The sequence below is a fragment of the Polypterus senegalus genome, chromosome 13 (assembly GCF_016835505.1).
Source record: "Polypterus senegalus isolate Bchr_013 chromosome 13, ASM1683550v1, whole genome shotgun sequence".
In the NCBI taxonomy this organism is placed as follows: Eukaryota; Metazoa; Chordata; class Cladistia; order Polypteriformes; family Polypteridae; genus Polypterus; species Polypterus senegalus.
Genome location: NC_053166.1, coordinates 495,762 through 514,909, shown reverse-complemented (window position 1 = coordinate 514,909; position 19,148 = coordinate 495,762). Strand labels below are relative to the sequence as shown.

General features: G+C 45.5%; 1 protein-coding gene across 3 annotated transcripts in view; it reads left to right on the top strand.

Annotated features, from left to right (window-relative positions):
- LOC120543393 overlaps positions 1-19,148 on the top strand; it is a 221,437-nt gene that overhangs the window by 63,606 nt on the left and 138,683 nt on the right. Inside the window, exon 1 of one of the 3 annotated variants that reach the window (XM_039776463.1) lies at positions 1,410-2,475. The exons of the other annotated variants lie outside the window; for them this stretch is intronic. The gene's annotated coding sequence lies outside the window, so the exon portion shown is untranslated. Of the gene's footprint in view, positions 1-1,409; positions 2,476-19,148 lie in introns of those variants that run through there. 3 annotated transcript variants of the gene reach the window in all.

The window sequence follows — 19,148 nt, the reverse complement described above, 5'->3', positions numbered from 1 at the left end:
TTCAATCTCCATCTCCAGGTCACTTGCACCAAAATCGGAGTCTGGCAAGTCAGATTGCAATTCAATGACAAAATACGCAAAATGTCGTCCACAGGGTCTGTTGCATTGCGCGCTCGCGTTGGTCTCTTGCCAGATGCCAACGCCATTTTAGAGGTCGTTTGCTCTTCGCTTCTCATGTGTATGCCGGTAACCGAAATCAAATCAGTCAAACCATCTCTCCATCTAGCAAAGAGAGTTTAACTAAAACATAAGAGCGAGTTTTGTCGCCGTTGACAGCCGATTACCATCCTCTACCCCTGAATGTTTTGACAAAAGTCAACATCCGCCCTCAAAGAGTTAAGCAGATGGGTTAGAACAAAAACCTGCAGCCACTGCGGCCCCCCAGGACTGTGACTGAGGACCAAGTCAAGTTGGGGAGTATGCACCAGTACAGAGCGATGCCGCACCCACTACATGACGAAACAATTCGGGATCCCGGTTGGGAACTTCCCAGGCAGACACGCGTCCCACCTTCCGGAAATGACCCTCCATCTGCCGCAGCCAGGTGTTACGTGGGTGACCCCTTGGCCTGTTCCAACCACTTGGGTCACCAACAATGAGGATCTTATGAACCGGGTCACCCTCGGGGAAACGCGCCACATGACTGCAGTGCCGTAACTGGCACTCCCTCACAATGCAGGTCATGTGCCTCATTTGGGACTCCATGAGCAACACAAAGTCACACCAGTGGTACCCAAGGATTTTCCGGAGAGACACAGTGCCAAAGGAGTCCAGTATTCGTCTCAGGTCACTGGATAGCGTCCATGTCTCACAAACAGGAGGCACCGGGACTCTAAACACTTGGACCTTCGTCCTTTTGCTGATATCAAGAGCGCCACACACCCCTTTCCAGTGACCTCATCACCCCCCCATGCTCTCCCAGTCCATCTACTGACTTCACAGGAAGAGTCACCAGAGACATGAATGTCACTGCCAAGGAAAGAAAACCTCTCAACATGGTCGACACTCTCTCCGCATACAGACACACTGCTGATGGCCGTGCCCAAGAGGTCATTGAAGGCCTGGATGTTGGTTTTTATCAGGACACTCGCAAGCCCAGACACTCAGACTCCTCACTCCGTCTCTCAAGAGCCCCGATCAGAGCCTCCATTGAAGATCACAGCATCGTCAGCAAAGTCAAGATCATTGAATCTTTCTTCACCAACTGATGCCCTACAGCCGCTGGACCCCACGACCTTCCCCAACACCCAGTCCATACAAGCATTGAACAGAGTAGGAACAGAACACATACACACCTGACAAACACAGAGGTCCTCCCTCCACTCTGCACAGCACTCACAGTACCAGTGGACAGGCCGGCCATGATATCCAGCAACCCAGAAGGGATCCCACGAACAGTTTTGGACCCCTGCTCTAATCATTTCATCACATTGCTTTAGAAACTGCAGCTCACAGAGGCGCAGTCACAAGTTTGAGGAAAATTCAAAGGGCCTCTCAGGAGCCACAAACTCAACGTCTGATTAAGAAGAGGACGCGAAAGAAGTAAAAAAAAAAACCAAAACGAATTAATTCAGCAGATTCTGGTCCACAGCAGAGGCGAGAAAGAAGGCGGGGCTACAGGAGCTGAAGCCGGGGCTCCCGAGCTCTCATTGGCTTGTGTGTTTGCTTATCAGAAAAGTCTAGCCAATGAGCGAATTTCATTTTTTTTTTTGTAATGTTACGTTCAAGATCGGTCAGAATGACAGAATAATGCCAGGATATTTTACGTGAACAACACCTCGTAGTGGGAACGCTGATAAGGTGAATTTGCAGGAAACAATACTACACGAATTTCCTGTGTGTGGTGTATCGCTGACCTCAGTCAATAATCTAAAATAAAAATAAAAACTTTGTCTACCAGAAAGGACGTTTATGTTGACGAATTTTATTTTGCGAGACGCGCTAGTCTTTCGTTTAACCCTTTATAGTCAAGCAGAAATTAGGCTTACATAGAAAAGGTTTATGGACGGAGCAGGTGACACTTCAGCAGGATTTGTTTCAACCCCTGACAGCCACCAACTGACTGACACCCGTCTGGGGTTTGAGCAACACACACGTTAAATGTCACAGTATGGGAGGACATGAATCTGAACAGCATTCATAACTAACGAACATTTCCAAATTGTCGAGGAATACAAACTTAAATGTCTAATGTGGTCGTTGGCAGGTGCGAAGGGCTGCCAGGACGTTCGGTGATCCACTTAAGGGGTTCAAAGGAGACAGTAGCGCCCACAGCTGCAGCTTTTCAATTTGGTTACGTTTGCATAGCCGAACATGACACATGTTCAACAAGCACAAAAAGCAGAAACGGAGGGGTGCCTTTGCCATCGCGTTTTGAAAGGAGTTCCGTAGACATTTTCAACACTTGGGCTGCTTGTTTGGCACTGGAGAGACGGGAGTCCCTGGAGCGGCCTGGGGTCTTCAAGGCGACAGAAGGTAAGGGGCGCATCAGTCACACTCTTGCTGGTACACGACATCGTAAGCCTAAGTTGAGTAGTCCATTCGCTTCAAAAATAAATGTGTAAATAACTAAATAAATATCAAGCGATCATTTTCATATCATCTGCCGAGAATCGCATCAGTATTTGGTACGGATGTTTCCTTAGGACCGTAACGGGCCGGCCTTCTGTTCGTTAAAAGGGAGTGAGTAAAAAAAACACCCGTGACGGTCATTTTGAACGTTTTTGAAAGGTGGCGAAAGGCATTCACCGTCTCATTCAGACTTTTAATATGTCTAATTAACTTTTGAAAGTTTCTGAGCCCACCGCATTGCTGTCTGTATGTTGTTCCTTAACCCCATACCAAACCCCGACGGGGATCAACAAAGGTTTGGACCGGGTTCCGACTTTTTTTCTTTTCCTCTTACTACTTGGGCTCGGGTTTAAATAAATATTGATTTGTATTTTTTCGATTTGTTTTTATTTGAACGAATGCCTGTCCATTTTTACTCGCGCAAGCGCATCCATCTTAATGCGCTTCCATTGCGCTACCACTGCGCCACCATGCCTTCCCACTTAATCCATGCATCTACGTGGACTTTTTACAGTTTACTGAAAGAAGTTCCTTCAATGGATATTGTTCTAAATGTGAAGAAATGTAGAAATAACGGTATTTGGTATTTGAGCAGAAATGAGTCGATAAAAACTTTGGAGACTCATTATTTCGACGTTCACGACACAAACTGGCAAGCACAGCACGGCTTTACTTACATTTGGTTAACCAAAAACCGTTTTTTTTTAATAGTTTCCGACTTCCGCAGAGCTGCAGATGGGTTTGTAAAACTGTAAATGCTTTTTTTCCCTCATTGTAATGTTTGCAGTATGCCAGGACACGCCTTGGCCTATTTTAATTCATCCGTCGCGACCAGATAGGTACGATGTTAAAAAAAATAACGGATCTGTAATGGCGTTTTACTGGGTTGTGTGGTTCCTCACGAAACAAAAAACAACAACAACAAAAGAAAAACGAACTATTTTATTTCATGGAGGGTTATTTAAATATGAAGTTGGTTCTTTGGGATTTGAAAAGATTCCTAATGTGTGGACAAAACGGCAAATCTTTAATGTATAGAAGGCTCTCTAGGAGGATACAATGCAGCAAGAGTTCGTTTAAAATCATCAAGCCGCTGGTGTTTCACCAGTCAATTCTCGAATATGTATGGCTATTAATGGAACCTGCGATGGATCTAAATCTATAAAGGTTGTTTCCTGGAAAACCTTCATTTGGGTGGTTTCCTTTGGGGACCAAATGTCGCTCCTTTATGGCATTAATCTTGGCGGGTTCTCAAACGATAAGTTTGGGGACAACCTGTTCAAAAGTTTTCAGTGGACAGCAGCAAAGGCTACAGCTACGGGTGTTCTTCCTAAAAACCTTCCTCCAGTTTCTGCAGTCTGTGCATTTTAAACTGACGGGGCTTTCAGGGAGCGCGCAAAAAGGAAAAGGAACAAAAGAGTTGACACTGAGAGTAAGTTAAAATAAAAAGCAACAATTTCTGTACTCAGTAGCACAAAATAATGGAAGGTAAAGGATGAATTTATAAATTGTAAAGAGTGCTGCAGCAATGGAGACCCGTAGAAAGCCCTTCTACAGTCATATGAAAAAGTTTGGATTTTTGTTTCTGATCGGCTGAGCTTTCAAAGTAGCAACTTCCTGTTAATATACGACATGCCTTATGGACACAGGAGGATTTCAGCAGTGACATTAAGTTTATTGGATTAACAGAAAATATTCAGTATGCATCATAACAAAATTAGACAGGTGCATAAATGTGGGCACCTCAACAGAGATATGACATCAATACTTAGTTGAGCTTCCTTTGAGCCTCTCGACGTTGTCCTCCTGTAGCCTGTGATGAGTGTCTGGACTCTGATGGAGGTATTTCTGACCAATTCTTCATACCAAATCTCTCCAGTTCAGTTCAATCTGATGGACAGCCTGCTTCAAATCATCCCATAGATTGTCGATGATATTCAAGTCAGGCGACTGTGACGGCCATTCCAGGACATTGTGCTACTCCCTCTGCATGAATGCCTTTGCAGATTTCCAACTGTGTTTTGGGTCTTGTTGGAATATCCAACTCCTGCGTAACTTCAACTTTGTGACTGATGCTTGAACATTATACTGAAGAATTTGTAGATATTGGGTTGAATTCCTCCAACCCTCGACTTTAACAAGGACCCCAGTCCCTGAACTGGCCACACAGCCCCACAGCATGATGGGACCTCCACCAAATCTGACAGGAGGTAAGCAGGTGTTTGTCTTGGAATGCGATGTTCTTCTTCTCTCCTTTTTGTTCTGACCAAATAACTCATCAGTCCAAAGCACTTTGTTCCAACATGAATCTGGCTCATCTAAATGAGCATTGGCATACAACAAGCGACTGTGTTTTTGGCGTGAGTGCACCCTGCCATACAGATGTTCTTTGTGCAACTTGCACACCCTGACTAGAGCTGCTGATTTACTGCGCAGACCGCATCTCTGTGGTCAGTCATTAGCACTAAAACATAAGTAACATGATAGTTAGAATTTGTTTCTAACCCTCACCTGTTCTGTGTCACTTCTTGGTACTCAAATGTGGCACTTGGTGCCCACGGCCAACCTGACAAGTTGTTTTGCCTGCCTAAGGTAAAGTCATCTTTGATGGAGGATTGCAGGAATCGTGGGGTAGAGGGGTCCTGTCATCAGATTGGCTGGCCCAGCTGTGGAATGGCCGAATGGGGGAGGCAGCTTGATGGATGAGGTCTCCAGAACTCTAAACAAATCCAAATCATATTATGGGATATCATCTACTCTTAAATTCTGCTACTTACTTGTAAATTTAATTTTATTTTTATACTGTATTGAGGATTTGTTCTGTTCTGTGTATTGTATTGTATTGACCCCCTTCTGACTCCCACTGCACACCCAACCTACCTGGTAAGGGGTCTCTCTTTGAACTGCCTTTCTTCCATTTTTTCCTTGTCTTCTTAGAGAGTTGAGGCTGGGGGTCTGTCCAGAGGCATGGACAGTTAAAGCCCATTGTGTGATTTTGGGCACTACAAAAAAATAAATTGTATCGTATTGTTTCCTCCCACAGTCCAATGACAGGTGAATTGTGTGTGTGTGTTCATCCTGCCTTGTGCCCGATGCCAGGCTTGATGGGCATCTGCTGCCCCACGACTCTGCCCTAGATATGCGGGTTAAGGAAATGGATGAAATTTCAAATCACTGATCCTGAAAGCACAACCACATGGCATTGCTCAATAATGGATGACACAAAGGATCATTCGCACGTTAGAGAAACCGGCCTGTCTTCACAAGGAGAGGTTCAGCCTGCCGGTGTGGCGTGGAGTAGGCAGTTGGTGAGTCAGATTATCACACACCCATAGCGTTTGTCATAGTCACACTAATCTCCGGCTATGAAAATGCAGTTTTTCCCGCTCCTCTTCTTTACTTGACGTTAGATGAATGTGTGGAGGTGGCAGAAACTCCAAAAGGGGTGGGGCTTAATGAAATGAACTAATCCTAGGCTAATACAAACAGTCTGAAAAAAACAAAAAATCCCAAAAGTTGTCCATTCCTCTTTATCTCCAGCGGAAATGTAAAAAAAAAAATAAAATAAATAAAATCCCCCGATTTGAGCGAAGTGTCTGGCGATTCTTTGCCAAGTTTTAATGACATGCAAACAAATGATGTCAATGGTAGTCAAATAAAAACCGATACCCTCGTGTTCAATTGAATCACCTTAAAGTCACGATGTAGTGACATTCCTCAGGCTTAAAAACAAACTCATTCTGAGCAGAGTTGCGGTTTTAATACATTTTATTTATTGACACAGAACAATAGATAAAAGTCACATGTTAAGGTTATGCTATTGGGTAATGGCAGCATACCCTAGAAATGACTTTGGTGAGAGATGCTGTTATGCATGACAGGGAAAACCCTTCGTATTGATTCAATGTGGTAGTGAGTTTCTCCAGGCTGGTGGTCAGGCTGCCCACCTGGCATCGCAAGCAATCTTTACTTCCATTTGGGAGACTGGCGTCATCCCAACTGAATGGAAAACGGGACTTGTCATCCCTGTCGGGAAAGGGAAGGGGGGATCACCTGGATTGGGGCAACTTCAGGGGGATACCACTGCTCTCGGTGCCAGGTAAGGTCCTCGCAAGGGTCCTCCTCAAGAGGACCCGTGATCACTTGCTCACCTACCAGTCTGGTTTTTCATTTGAAAAGTTGACCATCGACCACATCCTGGCACTGAGGGTCCTCATGGAGCGCAAATGCAAATATCGGCAGAGTTCCTTTGCAGACTTTGTCGATTTTGTAAAGTTTTCGACTCAGTTGATCGAGCTGCCCTGTAGGATGTCCTGAATCTTCGCAGGATCTCCTCAAAGTTGCTGGATATCATGGCCGGGCCTGTACGCTGGTACTGTGAGTGCTGTGCAGAGTGGAGGCAGAACCTCTGTGTTTTTCCCAGTTGATTCAGGGGTCCGTCAGGGGGCTGTTTTGCTCCTACTCTGCTCAATTCTTGCATGGGCTGGGTGGTGGGCAGGGTCATGGGGTCCAGCAGCTGTGGAGCATCTGGTTGGCGAAGAAAGAATCACTGATCTCGACTTTGCCGATGATGCTGTGATCTTCATGGAGTCAATGGAGGCTCTGAGCGAGGGGTCTGAGTGTCTGGGCTTGTGAGTGACCTAATAAAATCCAAGAGCCAGGCCTTTAATGACTTCTTGGGCACGGCCATCAGCAGAGAGATTGTCGATTTACTTACCTTGGCAGTGACATTGGCGATGAAGTCAGTAGACAGATTGGGAGAGCATGAGGGTTCATGAGGTCACTGGAAATGGGTGTGTGGTGTCCCCAATATCTCATCAAACGGGTGAAGGTCCAAGTCTTTAGCGACCTGGTGCTCCCTGTTTGGTGACCTAAAATGAAGACTTGACTCCTTCATCTGGGTCTCTTCAGAGGGTCCTTGGGTACCGTAGGTTTGATTTTGTGTTACTCATGGAGTCCTGAATGAGGCACATGACCTGCATTGTGAGGGAGCGTCAGTTACGTCACTACAGCCATGTGACGCGTTTCCCCGAGGGTGAGCCAACTCACAGGACCCTCAATTGTTGAGGACCCGAGTGGCTGGACCAGGCCAAGGGGATGCCAACGTAACACCAGGCTGCAGCAGATAAAGGGTCATTTCCGGGGGTGGTGACTGGACTGGGGGGTACCAACCAGGATCCTGAGCTGTTTCTTTGTGTGGTGGGTGTGCCTGAGCTGACCTGAAAAGAGTTTTGATTTTTATATTAGTACTAGCCTTCCCCCGTGGCACCGCACCGCCTGCGTAGTAGTGACACAGGACAAATTTTAAAAATCAATAAGCAAACGGGCATCACTAGCTAAGCAGAGGCGAGATACACTTCAAAAACGCAGAGGTAGAGCAACTCGAACCGAGGCTGCCACGTGAGTGAGGAGACCCCCACCCGGCTCCCCACTCCTAAGGCCCGGCCAGCAACCTCTCTCTTGGATTCTCACAAGTGTCAATCAACCAAACTCTGATTCTTCGCGCGATGAAAGAAGTTGCAAAAATCAAATGGAATGTTTAAGCAAATTATAGAAAATAACCCGATCTAAATCCGTGAAGTAGTCTTCTCGTGAAAGCGGACAGGCAGATGTTGGATTTTATATATACTACGGTGCTTCACCCCCTGCTCGTTTGCTCGCCAACCCCCCCACGTACGCAATGCACCAGCCACTTTGCATCCTTGCCGCTCACGTATGTGGAATTCACTTTCACCAAACAACAAAACTTTTAATTCTCACGGATACACATCTTCATCGGGAAGAAACACTACTTTTCTCTGATGGCAACTCGAATTAGAGGATCTACAAGTCACCGACTTAAAGTTTAAATCTGAACAATATATTCGATCTCTTTTCACTTTTCCATTTTTTCACAGAGTAATCATTTCTGTGTGTTTGCGCTAATGCGATCTTTATAAGGCAATGACTTTAAAACATTTGAAATGTCACATGAAATGCAGATCACACTACACAGGAGCAGCAGCAAGCCAGCAGGTGATCGAGCAAAGAGGAGGTCAACAAAAAACAACTGTTATCTGATTCCCATTGTATCACCGATAAAGCGGAGTTTTGCGCCCCTAACTTCACAACAGCGCATAGCACTTGGCAGGGGTGAGGAAGGGGTTGGCGAGTGACGTGAGCAGGGGGTGAAGCCCCCTAGTATATATATATATATATATATACATATATATTGTGACAGAGGGTGCTATCGTCCTCTTGAACTCTCAGACTATACAACAGACACCAGGCAAAAGTCCAATATGTTGACTATTATTTATTAATAAATAGTGCACAAAGCACCTTCCTCTCCACAATACTCATAAATAACAATACACTAATCAATAATCACTCCACCACTCCCAGACGTGTTGCCACCCTTCCACCCAGCTCAGCTCGATGTCTGGGATTTCCCATCATCCTTTTATAGTCCCTGACCCAGAAATGTTTCCAATCGTTCAGTCCATGTGACTTCCTATCACTTCCGGGTCAGATAAAAAGTCCTTTTCTTCATCCTGGAAGTACGTCATTTCCCCTGTCCCTTTGCCTATTACGTACTTCCGGGTTTATAGGGCACATACGACACTCTGGGCCTCCCTGCAGCGTCCTCTGTTGTCCCCTGTGGTATCCAGCAGGGCTGTAAAGGAGAATTCCATCATCCATAATTTCCTGCTGGTATTCAGGGCACCTCCATGCTGCAGGGAGAGCTCCACCTGGTGGCCTGGGGGTATTGGCCGGGATGACAAGCTGGCCGTAGACCGCTATATATATATATAGTAGATGATGAATAAGCTGCATTCCTTTTGTGGACAAAGCAAGCTGGACTCCCCTTATTCTAATGTCAATGTCAACACCTTTAAATGTAAACCTGTGGGGCATCTGGGAAGATCTGACCCTCTTACTGCCACCTACAGTCCTGGCACTGACAGCAGCAGCTCTTCATTATCCAAGCTAGAAGTTCTTGTGTGTATTTGATTAATATTTTACAGTATATTATACTTATTTTAAATGACTAGGGGGCTTCTTCCCCTGCTTGCTCCGATCACCAACCCCTTTGGCCTGCGCTGTGCGCCAATCACTTGGCATCTCTGCCGCCCATGTTTGTGGATTTCACTTTCACCAAACAAATCTTTTAATTTTCACTGATAGGCCTCTTCATTGGGAAGAAACACCGATGGCAACACGGAAAAGACGATCTGCAAGACTCCGACTTGAAGTTTAAATGCGAACAATATATTCAATCTCTTTTCGCTGAGTAATAATTTCCGTTTGTCTGTGCTAATGCGATCTTTACTATCCTTTTTTTGAGACTGTTAAATTTTAGTACTTTTCATTGTCTCTAACCTGCTCTGCATGTGTATCACGCCACCCTTTTAGAACTCTTTATGACGTTCTACTTTGTCATCTACTCTTTGTCTTTTATTTCCGTGGTTAAATCTCTTGGCACAAAGTCTTATCTCGCGGGACATGACTTTTTCAGAGGGATACTTTCAAGTCTCTTCCCAGGCTAAAAGGTCTCGTCTCATCCCAGGATTTTTTTATTATAATAGAGAGATATATAAAGAGATTATTCATCATCCCTAGCTAGAGCTTCAGGGAAAGAAAAAAACATTCACTTGATGGTGTTGTTCACCGCAGGCTATTATTGGGGTCTGTAGTTCGGGTGCCATCATGCCAGTGACTTTTTTTTTTTTTGGTTTTGTGTTATTTTTTTGTATCATCGTAAGGTCATACTTTTTGTTTTCTTCTTATAATAGCCAAGAAGGGCAGACTTTTATTTTTAAGGGTGGGGTCTTTGAATTTGTGCGTGTTACCGAGCAGGGTTTTTGTTTTTTTAGGTTTCCCTTTGTTCAGCTGCTTAGGAAGCTGTCTTATCTGGGTGAACGTTTACTTGCCCACCTCGTTTCCTATACGCCCACCCACCCACGCTAACTGTTTCTACGTAAAGTATGCAGCATCTCAAACATCTGAGAATCTGTTAAGAAAGGACAACGGAGGAGAAAGGCGAAGATAAAACCATAATTGCGTTTTGCTTGAGCAGAGGTTAATAATAGGATTACATGGTCTACACAAAATATTTTTGTTTGCTACTGGAAACTTCAGAGCAGCTCTCTATTAAGTCTTTTTGCACTGATTTCATAAATGACATTGGAATTAAGCTAGCAGGTCAGGTTGTTGAAATACACGTCATTGACGTTTTGACACTTTTGAATACACTGCACAACAATTTTTTTTAGAAAAGTCTTGCTTCCTGATTGTGACAGGTACCTACTGGGTATGCACAAATACAGTTTGGATTTTACTGCATCACGTAACTCGGAGAAACAGACATTTATGTGTTTACTGACAATAACGTATTTAGTCACGTTTATGATTTGCATAAGCTATTAAATTCAACACAATTCAAAGTGTTTTGCTCCCGACTTTCTTTTGTATTCAATGTCTGGTACATCAGTTTCCGTGTCCAGCAGTAGTCAGTAAGCATTGACAGAGTCCAGTTGCCCTGGTATCATCTCTCCATCGTAGCAGTGCCCTGGTGAAACCTTTCACCGTGTTCGTCACTGACAGCATCGAGATTTGCAGGGAAGAAGTCCAAGTGTGAGTGGAGGAGATGAATCTTGAGTGACATGTTGCACGTCATTGTTTCGCATGCTTTGAGAAGTTTGTCTAACAGATAAATGGAGTTTGGGGCTCTGTAATTGCCCAGAAAATTGTCAACATCGTCTTAGAATCCTTTCCAGGCCCAACTAACAGATCTTCAAACCACTTGTCACTCATAACATGTCTGATCTGGGGGCCAACAAAAATGCCCTCTTTGATCTTGGCGTCAGTTATTCTTGGGAACATCCGCCTTCCTTGTTCAGTGCTTTCACAAAATCCTTCATGAGTCCCAGTTTTATGTGAAGAGGAGGCAAAAATATCTTTGCCGGGTCGACAAGCATTTCATGTGCCACATTTTTCTGTCCTGGGACTAACTTTTTACAGAGTGGACAGATCTGTCGACTCTTTGGCACGGCTGTCACATTCACAGATGAGACAACAGTACTTTGCGTAACCGAGCTGCAGTCCTATAGTAACAGAGCAACGACTTTAAGATTTCCACAGATATTCCAGTTGTACCTGCTATACTGGACGTGCTTCAGCAACAGTTTCATATTCTCATATGTTTCTTTCATGTGTGAAAGCTTTCAGGCTTAACATTGACAAATCAATGAAGAGACGCCACTCTTCTGGGTTATGATCACAACCCAAAGCCGAGAACAATCCTTCAGTGTCAACAGAAACAGAAACTGTCGACTTGTGCAAACAATGTGGTTATATCACGATGTCGGCCTCGAAACACAGACATGTTTGTACCTGGTGACAGCAAACACCTTTCCTGCAGTCTCGAACCCAGCAGCTCGGCTTTTGTTTTTGACAGACCCAAATCTCTGACAAATCATTCAATTCTGACTGTGTTACGAGATGTGGATCGCCTGATGAGCCCGGTTCAAAATCCGGGTTAATCAATCAATCAATCAATCAATCAACATTTATTTATATAGCACATATTCATACAAAAAAATGTAGCTCAAAGTGCTTTACAAGATGAATAGAGAAATAGAAGACACAATAAAAGATAAACATAAGTCAACATTAATTAACATAGAATAAGAGTAAGGTCCGATGGCCAGGGTGGACAGAAAAACAAAAAAAACTCAAAAGCTGGAGAAAAAAATAAAATCTGTAGGGGTTCCAGACCACGAGACCGCCTAGTCCCCTCTGGGCAATCTACCTAACATAAATCAAACAGTCCTCTTTGTATTTAGGGTTTTCATGGAAGGACCTGATGATGATGGTCACGTAGACTTCTGGCTTTCAGTCCATCAATGTTGGTGCATCAGGATGCTTTGAGTATTTGAGTATTTGGGTCAATGTCACTGTCAGTACCCTGCATTGCAGTTTCTTCATCTGGTTCGTCTAAGGTCCAGTCCTCTGGTGGTTTCAGCATTGGAAGACTGTCGTACCCTGACCCTGTGGCACGGGTCTCATTGCTGAAGGCAGATTAGGATATTCAATTGACTTCTTGTTTTTGGCAGAGAAACCAGACACATTAGTCAAACAGAAGTAATAATCCGTCACATGGTCTTTCTGTTCTCGCCATGTCATTGGATCAGAAAAAAGGCATCGTCTTTCGAGTGCCATCTGAGCCAGGCTCTCAGACTGACAGCACATGTCACATAGCAAATGTGAGGCGCCCGTTAATTGTGTTGATCACCAATTTTACAGCCAAAATAGAGATAAGCTTTCTTCACAAGAGCAGTCATCCAATGTCTCTGAGCACCAAAGTGTATATTCGCCACAGATATAGCAGAATGTATTGCGGCTGTTACGACATTGACGAGACACCAAAACGTCTATAGCATCAAGCTTACTTACTGTTATATTGCTACAGATACTATACTTTACTATACTGATACTCTACATACACACACACTGACTCTCAACATTAACCAAATGAGCAGGATCGCTGTATGCCAGCCACCTTTATAGCATGTGAGACAGCGTCAAGCTCCGTCAGACCTGCCCAGGATGTCAACTCCATAGAATAGCTTCCAACCGGGCCTGATTCCATGGCTGGACATCCCAGACTGCACAAACCGTTGTTGATAAGTCACTTACAGAGTGAAAATGTTTAATAGATAGATAGACAGAGTGAAAGGTGCTATATAATAGATAGACAGAGTGAAAGGCGCTATATAATAGATAGACAGAGTGAAAGGCGCTATATAATAGATAGACAGAGTGAAAGGCGCTATATAATAGTTAGATTGATAGATAGATAGATAGATAGATATATAGATAGATAGATAGATAGATAGATAGATACTTTATTAATCCCAAGGGGAAATTCCCATAATCCAGCAGCAGCATACTGATAATAAAAATATTAAATTAAAGAGTGATAACAATGCAGGTATAACAGACAATAACTTTGAATAATGTTAACGTTTACCCTCCCGGGTGGAACTGAATATTCGCATAGTGTGGGGTCTCCTCAGTCTGTCAGTGGAGCAGGATGGTGACAGCAGTCTGTCGCTGAAGCTGCTCCTCTGTCTGGAGATGATCCTGTTCAGTGGATTCTCCATGATTGACAGGAGTCTGCTCAGCGCCCATCACTCTGCCACGGATGTCAAACTGTCCAGCTCCGTGCCTACAATAGAGCCTGCCTTCCTCACCAGTTTGTCCAGTCGTGAGGTGTCCCTCTTCTTTATGCTGCCTCCCCAGCACACCACCGCATAGAAGAGGGCGCTCGCCACAACCGTCTGATAGAACATCTGCAGCATCTTATTGCAGATGTTGAAAGACGCCAGCCTTCTAATGAAGTATAGTCGGCTCTGTCCTCTCTTACACAGATCATCAGTATTGGCAGTCCAGTCCAGTTTATCATCCAGCTGCACTCCCAGGTGTTTATAGGTCTGCACCCTCTGCACAGTCACCTCTGATGATCACGGGGTCCATGAGGGGTCTGGTCCTCCTAAAATCCACCACAAGCTCCTTGGTTTTGCTGGTGTTCAGGTGTAGGTGGTTTGAGTCGCATCATTTAACAAAGTCCTTGATTAGGTTCCTATACTCCTCCTCCTGCCCACTCCTGATGCAGCCCACGATCGCAGTGTCATCAGCGAACTTTTGCATGTGGCAGGACTCCGAGTTGTATTGGAAGTCCGATGCATGTTGGCTGAACAGAACCAGAGAAAGTACAGTCCGCTGCGGCGCTCCTGTGCTGCTGACCACAATGTCAGACATGCAGTTCATGAGACGCACATACTGAAGTCTGTCTGTAAGATAGTCCACGATCCATGCCACCAGTCATTCAGCTCACCAGGACGTGATACCTTTGGGACTGGGGTGATACAAGATGTTCTCCAGAGCCTCTGGACTCTCCCCTATTCCAAGCTGAGGTTGAAGATGCGCTGTAGCGGACTCCCCAGTTCCAGCGCACAGACCTTCAGCAGTCGTGGCGATGCTCCACCTGGACCCGCTGCTTTGCTGGCACGAAGTCTCCTCAGCTCCCTGCTCACCTGCGCTGCTGTAATTTTGGGTGGGGATGTCTCACCTATGCTGGTATTAGCAGCAGGATGGGTGGAGGGTGCAGTACTCTGACGTGAGAGTGGATTAGGGTGGTCAAAACTGTTTGGATACAAATATAAGAAAAAATCATGAAATGGTACATGATGGGTACATTTTGATGTGATATTTGTGATCAGCACCCAAAAATCTATAAGAAACACCCAACAGTGTTCAAGAAGCAAAAACTGCAGTGATATCAATATAATACATCAACATGCTATCTGGAGATTGGACTCTGTCCCACCAAAATTGTTTTGATGTGTTTTATTCTGAAAACAAACCAGAAGACGACACCAGAGACACGTTAAAGTATATTTATGTCAATTCACTTCAATATAAAAGTGAGGTCAGTGTGCCCAAAAATGTCTGAGGCGCTCTCTTTTGCGCTTGTACTGCACATCCGTCTCTCTTTGCAAAAACCAACAGCAGTCTCCCATAATGCTCGGAGTGAATTCCCCCCCATAGATATCAGTTTTCCATCACCTTTATATCTTGATGAAATCTTTCCCTATACTCATCGCTGACATCGCCCCGGATTTGGTGGAAAAAAGTCGAGATGAGAATGTAAAAAAGGAGTCTTCAGTGACATTCGGGCTCCCGTAAGGTGATACACTTTCAGCAGGTTCTCCACAAGCTCAGCCCACACGAATGCTTCCCATGCTGCTGATTCAGTTTCCTTTTGAACTCCTCGTCAAGCATCAGTTCACGGATATCAGGAATCAACAAAAACACCTTCCTTCATTTTGGCTTCACTTTTCTCGAGACCAAACTTATTTCTTAAATGCTGAGAAGCATCACCGTTTCTGTCCATCGCCTTGGCAAAATTTTCAAAGTAATGGTGAATCTAATAAATGAAATGTCCTGAAATTCAATGCTATGTTTAACAGTAAAACCGACCACCTACTGCACCGTCATGTCTGAGCTGGTCATCATCCATCCATCCATCCATTATCCAACCCGCTATATCCTAACTACAGGGTCACGGGGGTCTGCTGGAGCCAATCCCAGCCAACACAGGGCGCAAGGCAGGAAACAAACCCCGGGCGGGATGCCAGCCCACCGCAGAGCTGGTAATCAGTAACAAATATTTTTCCTGCTAATTAATAATTTATATTTCCATCCATCCATTGTCTAACCCGCTGAATCCGAATACAGGGTCACGGGGGTCTGCTGGAGCCAATCCCAGCCAACACAGGGCACAAGGCAGGAACCAATCCTGGGCAGGGTGCCAACCCACTGCAGAACACACACAACACACACCCAGCGGCCAATTTAGAATCGCCAATCCACCTAACCTGCATGTCTTTGGACTGTGGAGGAAACCGAGCACCCGGAGGGAACCCACGCAGACACGGGAGAACATGCAAACTCCACGCAGGGAGGACCCGGGAAGCGAACCCGGGTCTCCTAACTGCGAGGCAGAAGCGCTACCACTGCGCCACCGTGCCGCCCAATAATTTATATTTTTTAAATAAAATGAATAATGACAAGGTAAACAACTCACGGGCAGCACGGTGGCGCAGTGGTAGCACTGCTGCCTCACAGTAATGAGACCCTTAAGGGTTCGCTTCCTGGGTACTCCCTGCGTGGAGTTTGCATGTTCTCCCCGAGTCTGATGGTTTCCTCCCACAGTCCAAAGACATGCTGGTTAGGTGCATTGGAGATCCTGAATTGTCCCTAGTGTGTACTTGGTGTGTTTGCCCTGCGGTGGGCTGGCGCCCTGCCCGGGATGTGCTCCTGCCTTGCACCCTGTGTTGGCTGAGATTGGCTCCAGCAGATCCCCGTGACCCTGTGTTAGGATATGATGACTGACTAAACAACTCACAGCTGTTAATAACGTGTGGCAAATTCTTTTATCTCAATGGCATCCGGAATTACTGGTATTTATCAAAATGGTTATCTGCCTCTGTGGTGGGCTGGTGCCCTGCCCAGGGTTTGTTTCCTGCCTTGCACCCTGTGTTGGCTGGGATTGGCTCCAGCAGACCCCTGTGACCCTGTAGTTAGGATATAGCGAGTTAGATAATGGATGGATAGATGAATAATGACAAGGTAAACAACTCACAGGCAGCACGGTGGCACAGTGGGTAGCGCGGCTGCCTCTCAGTAAGGAGACCCGGGTTCGCTTCCCGGGTCTTCCCAGTGTGGAGTTTGCATGTTCTCCCCGTGTCTGCGTGGGTTTCCTCCCACAGTCCAAAGACATGCAGGTTAGGCGCATTGGCGATCCTAAATTGTCTTTGGTGTGTGGGCTGGCACCCTGCCCGGGGTTTGTTTCCAATGTTGGCTGGGATTGGCTCCAGCAGACCCTGTAGTTAGGATATAGTGGGTCCACCTTTACTGTCCAGTCACTCTAACTGTCCAAGACCTGTAACATCATAACTAAAACACGGGACGTGCTGGACGAAAATGGTTTTCAGGTTTGGAGTCAGCAAGTGAAACCTGTAAAGTAAAGTAAAGGTGAAAGACTCCCAGTAGCAAAATGCTTGTTGACCAGTGTTATCAGTTTTATAAAAGAGTCGGGCGGGCGGGCTTGCTGGCTTAATAACGGCGCGTTTCAGCAAGGTGAGTGTTTGGTGTCGTTTCGCAGTTTTTGAGACTGAAAGCAAACGAGAAGTGCAGAGCAGAGTCACTCCGTGTTCGGCAAGGTGCCGCCGTCTCTCTGAAGTTTCTGTGGCAGAGGCGCCGATTCCTGTACTTGAGACTTCCTGTACAAAAGATAAATAACTCAAATTAACAAAAAAAAAGGAAAAGAAAAAAAACTAGAGACACAGTCAAATCAGGCGAGTCTTTACTGATATCAAAAAGCAAAACACGTTTTGGTGCGGGCGTTTCAGTGTCATCTTCTTTATTTATCACACAGCTAGCGTTGCTTTTCCACATTCTGTCCCATTAAACCACAAAATTCAGAGCGGGATGTCTAATGGCACTGAAAGATGCCACGGTGGCAGGCATAACTTTGGCAGCAAGTGATAATTTGGAGTGACTGGATCACTGTCCCAAATTTTTTGTTATGGCCACAACCCCACCACACAGAAATCCCGGATGTTGTCCAAATCCGGCACCAGTTTGTAATTGGATAGAATTTAATGAACAAGTTTGCCGGCGAGCCCAGCGAATTTATGGCGATGAAAGCTGAGCTGAGCCGATCAGTACTACAGAACAGCATTGTGGAAGGCAGAGGAGACCACCGCAGGACACACGACGCACCAAACCAGAGGAGGGTCTCTGCGCACACAGCAGGGTCTTATCATGGCGGGGTGTCTTTGAATGGACTGAGAAGTTCAAAATGGACTGGCCGAGTATGAAGTGTGAAGAAGGAGTGGGGCGCCCACAAGGCAAGATAACAGGTGGGTTGTCATGCCGAGTCCTTCAACAGCACGACTTGTCACCCTGCACTGCTCCTTGCACCCACCTGAATGCCAATGGTGTGGCTTTCCTAAGTTAGTGCCACCTTCTGATGGCACACTGCATTGTCAAAGGCCTCGGTCACATGGTCTTTATGAATGGGGATTGTTTTACTGAGGAAGGGTCCGCAGTGTCTACAATAGATTTGAACTTCAGACCACCACAGCTCTGCTCCCCTGACGAGCCTATCAAATCGATCACATCCAATAATGTTTTGCGGCCTTTGCGTTACGTGTCACTCATGTCACCTGACACGCCCAATCATTTGTACCCAGTTCAAGCTGTACCTCGTGTGTCATTGTCATCAAACACCCTGACACTTTACTTAAGGTTAAGGTTGTCTGAGGAGTGATGACACGTGTTGCATCTTGTAGTGCGGGTGACGTGTAGTTCTGGGGGCCGCAGTCAGAGAGCAGTCCGCATGTGTGAATCATTTGGCATGACTATGCAACCCAACTGACTGCTCGGCAGAGCTCTGGTGGTCTACGTCTATGCCCTTCCACTATTCTCACATGCCAAGACCTGAACAGAGAGTCCCAAACCTCAGCATGGCCCTCACATGTTAACACTCACCAGCCTGCTGCTCCATTTATGGTCACCATCAGAGTTGACTGCTACCGCGTCTTAACACTTCCCCTTTTCTCTTATATTTCTAACTCCTGGCGACAAGACAAGGAACCGAAACAAGCAATACAAGTTTATATTTTTATTCTTGCCTAATACATTTACTGAGCAAATTGATGGGACCGCCGGTACACCTGCTCATGCGTGCAATGACCTACTCGGCCAATCACGTGGCAGCAGCACAAAGTCTAAAATCCTACAGATCGGGGTCAGGAGCTTCAGTTCATGTTCACATCAAACACCGGGATGGGAAAAAAAATGTGATCAGAGGGAGTTAGGCTCCAGGGCCAGATGGGCTGCTTTGAGCATTTCTGGACCTCCTGATCTCCTGGAATTTTCACCCACAATAATCTCTCAGAGTTTACTCAGAATAAGCATAAAACATCCAGTGAGCAGCAATTCTGTGAACGGAAACCGCTTAT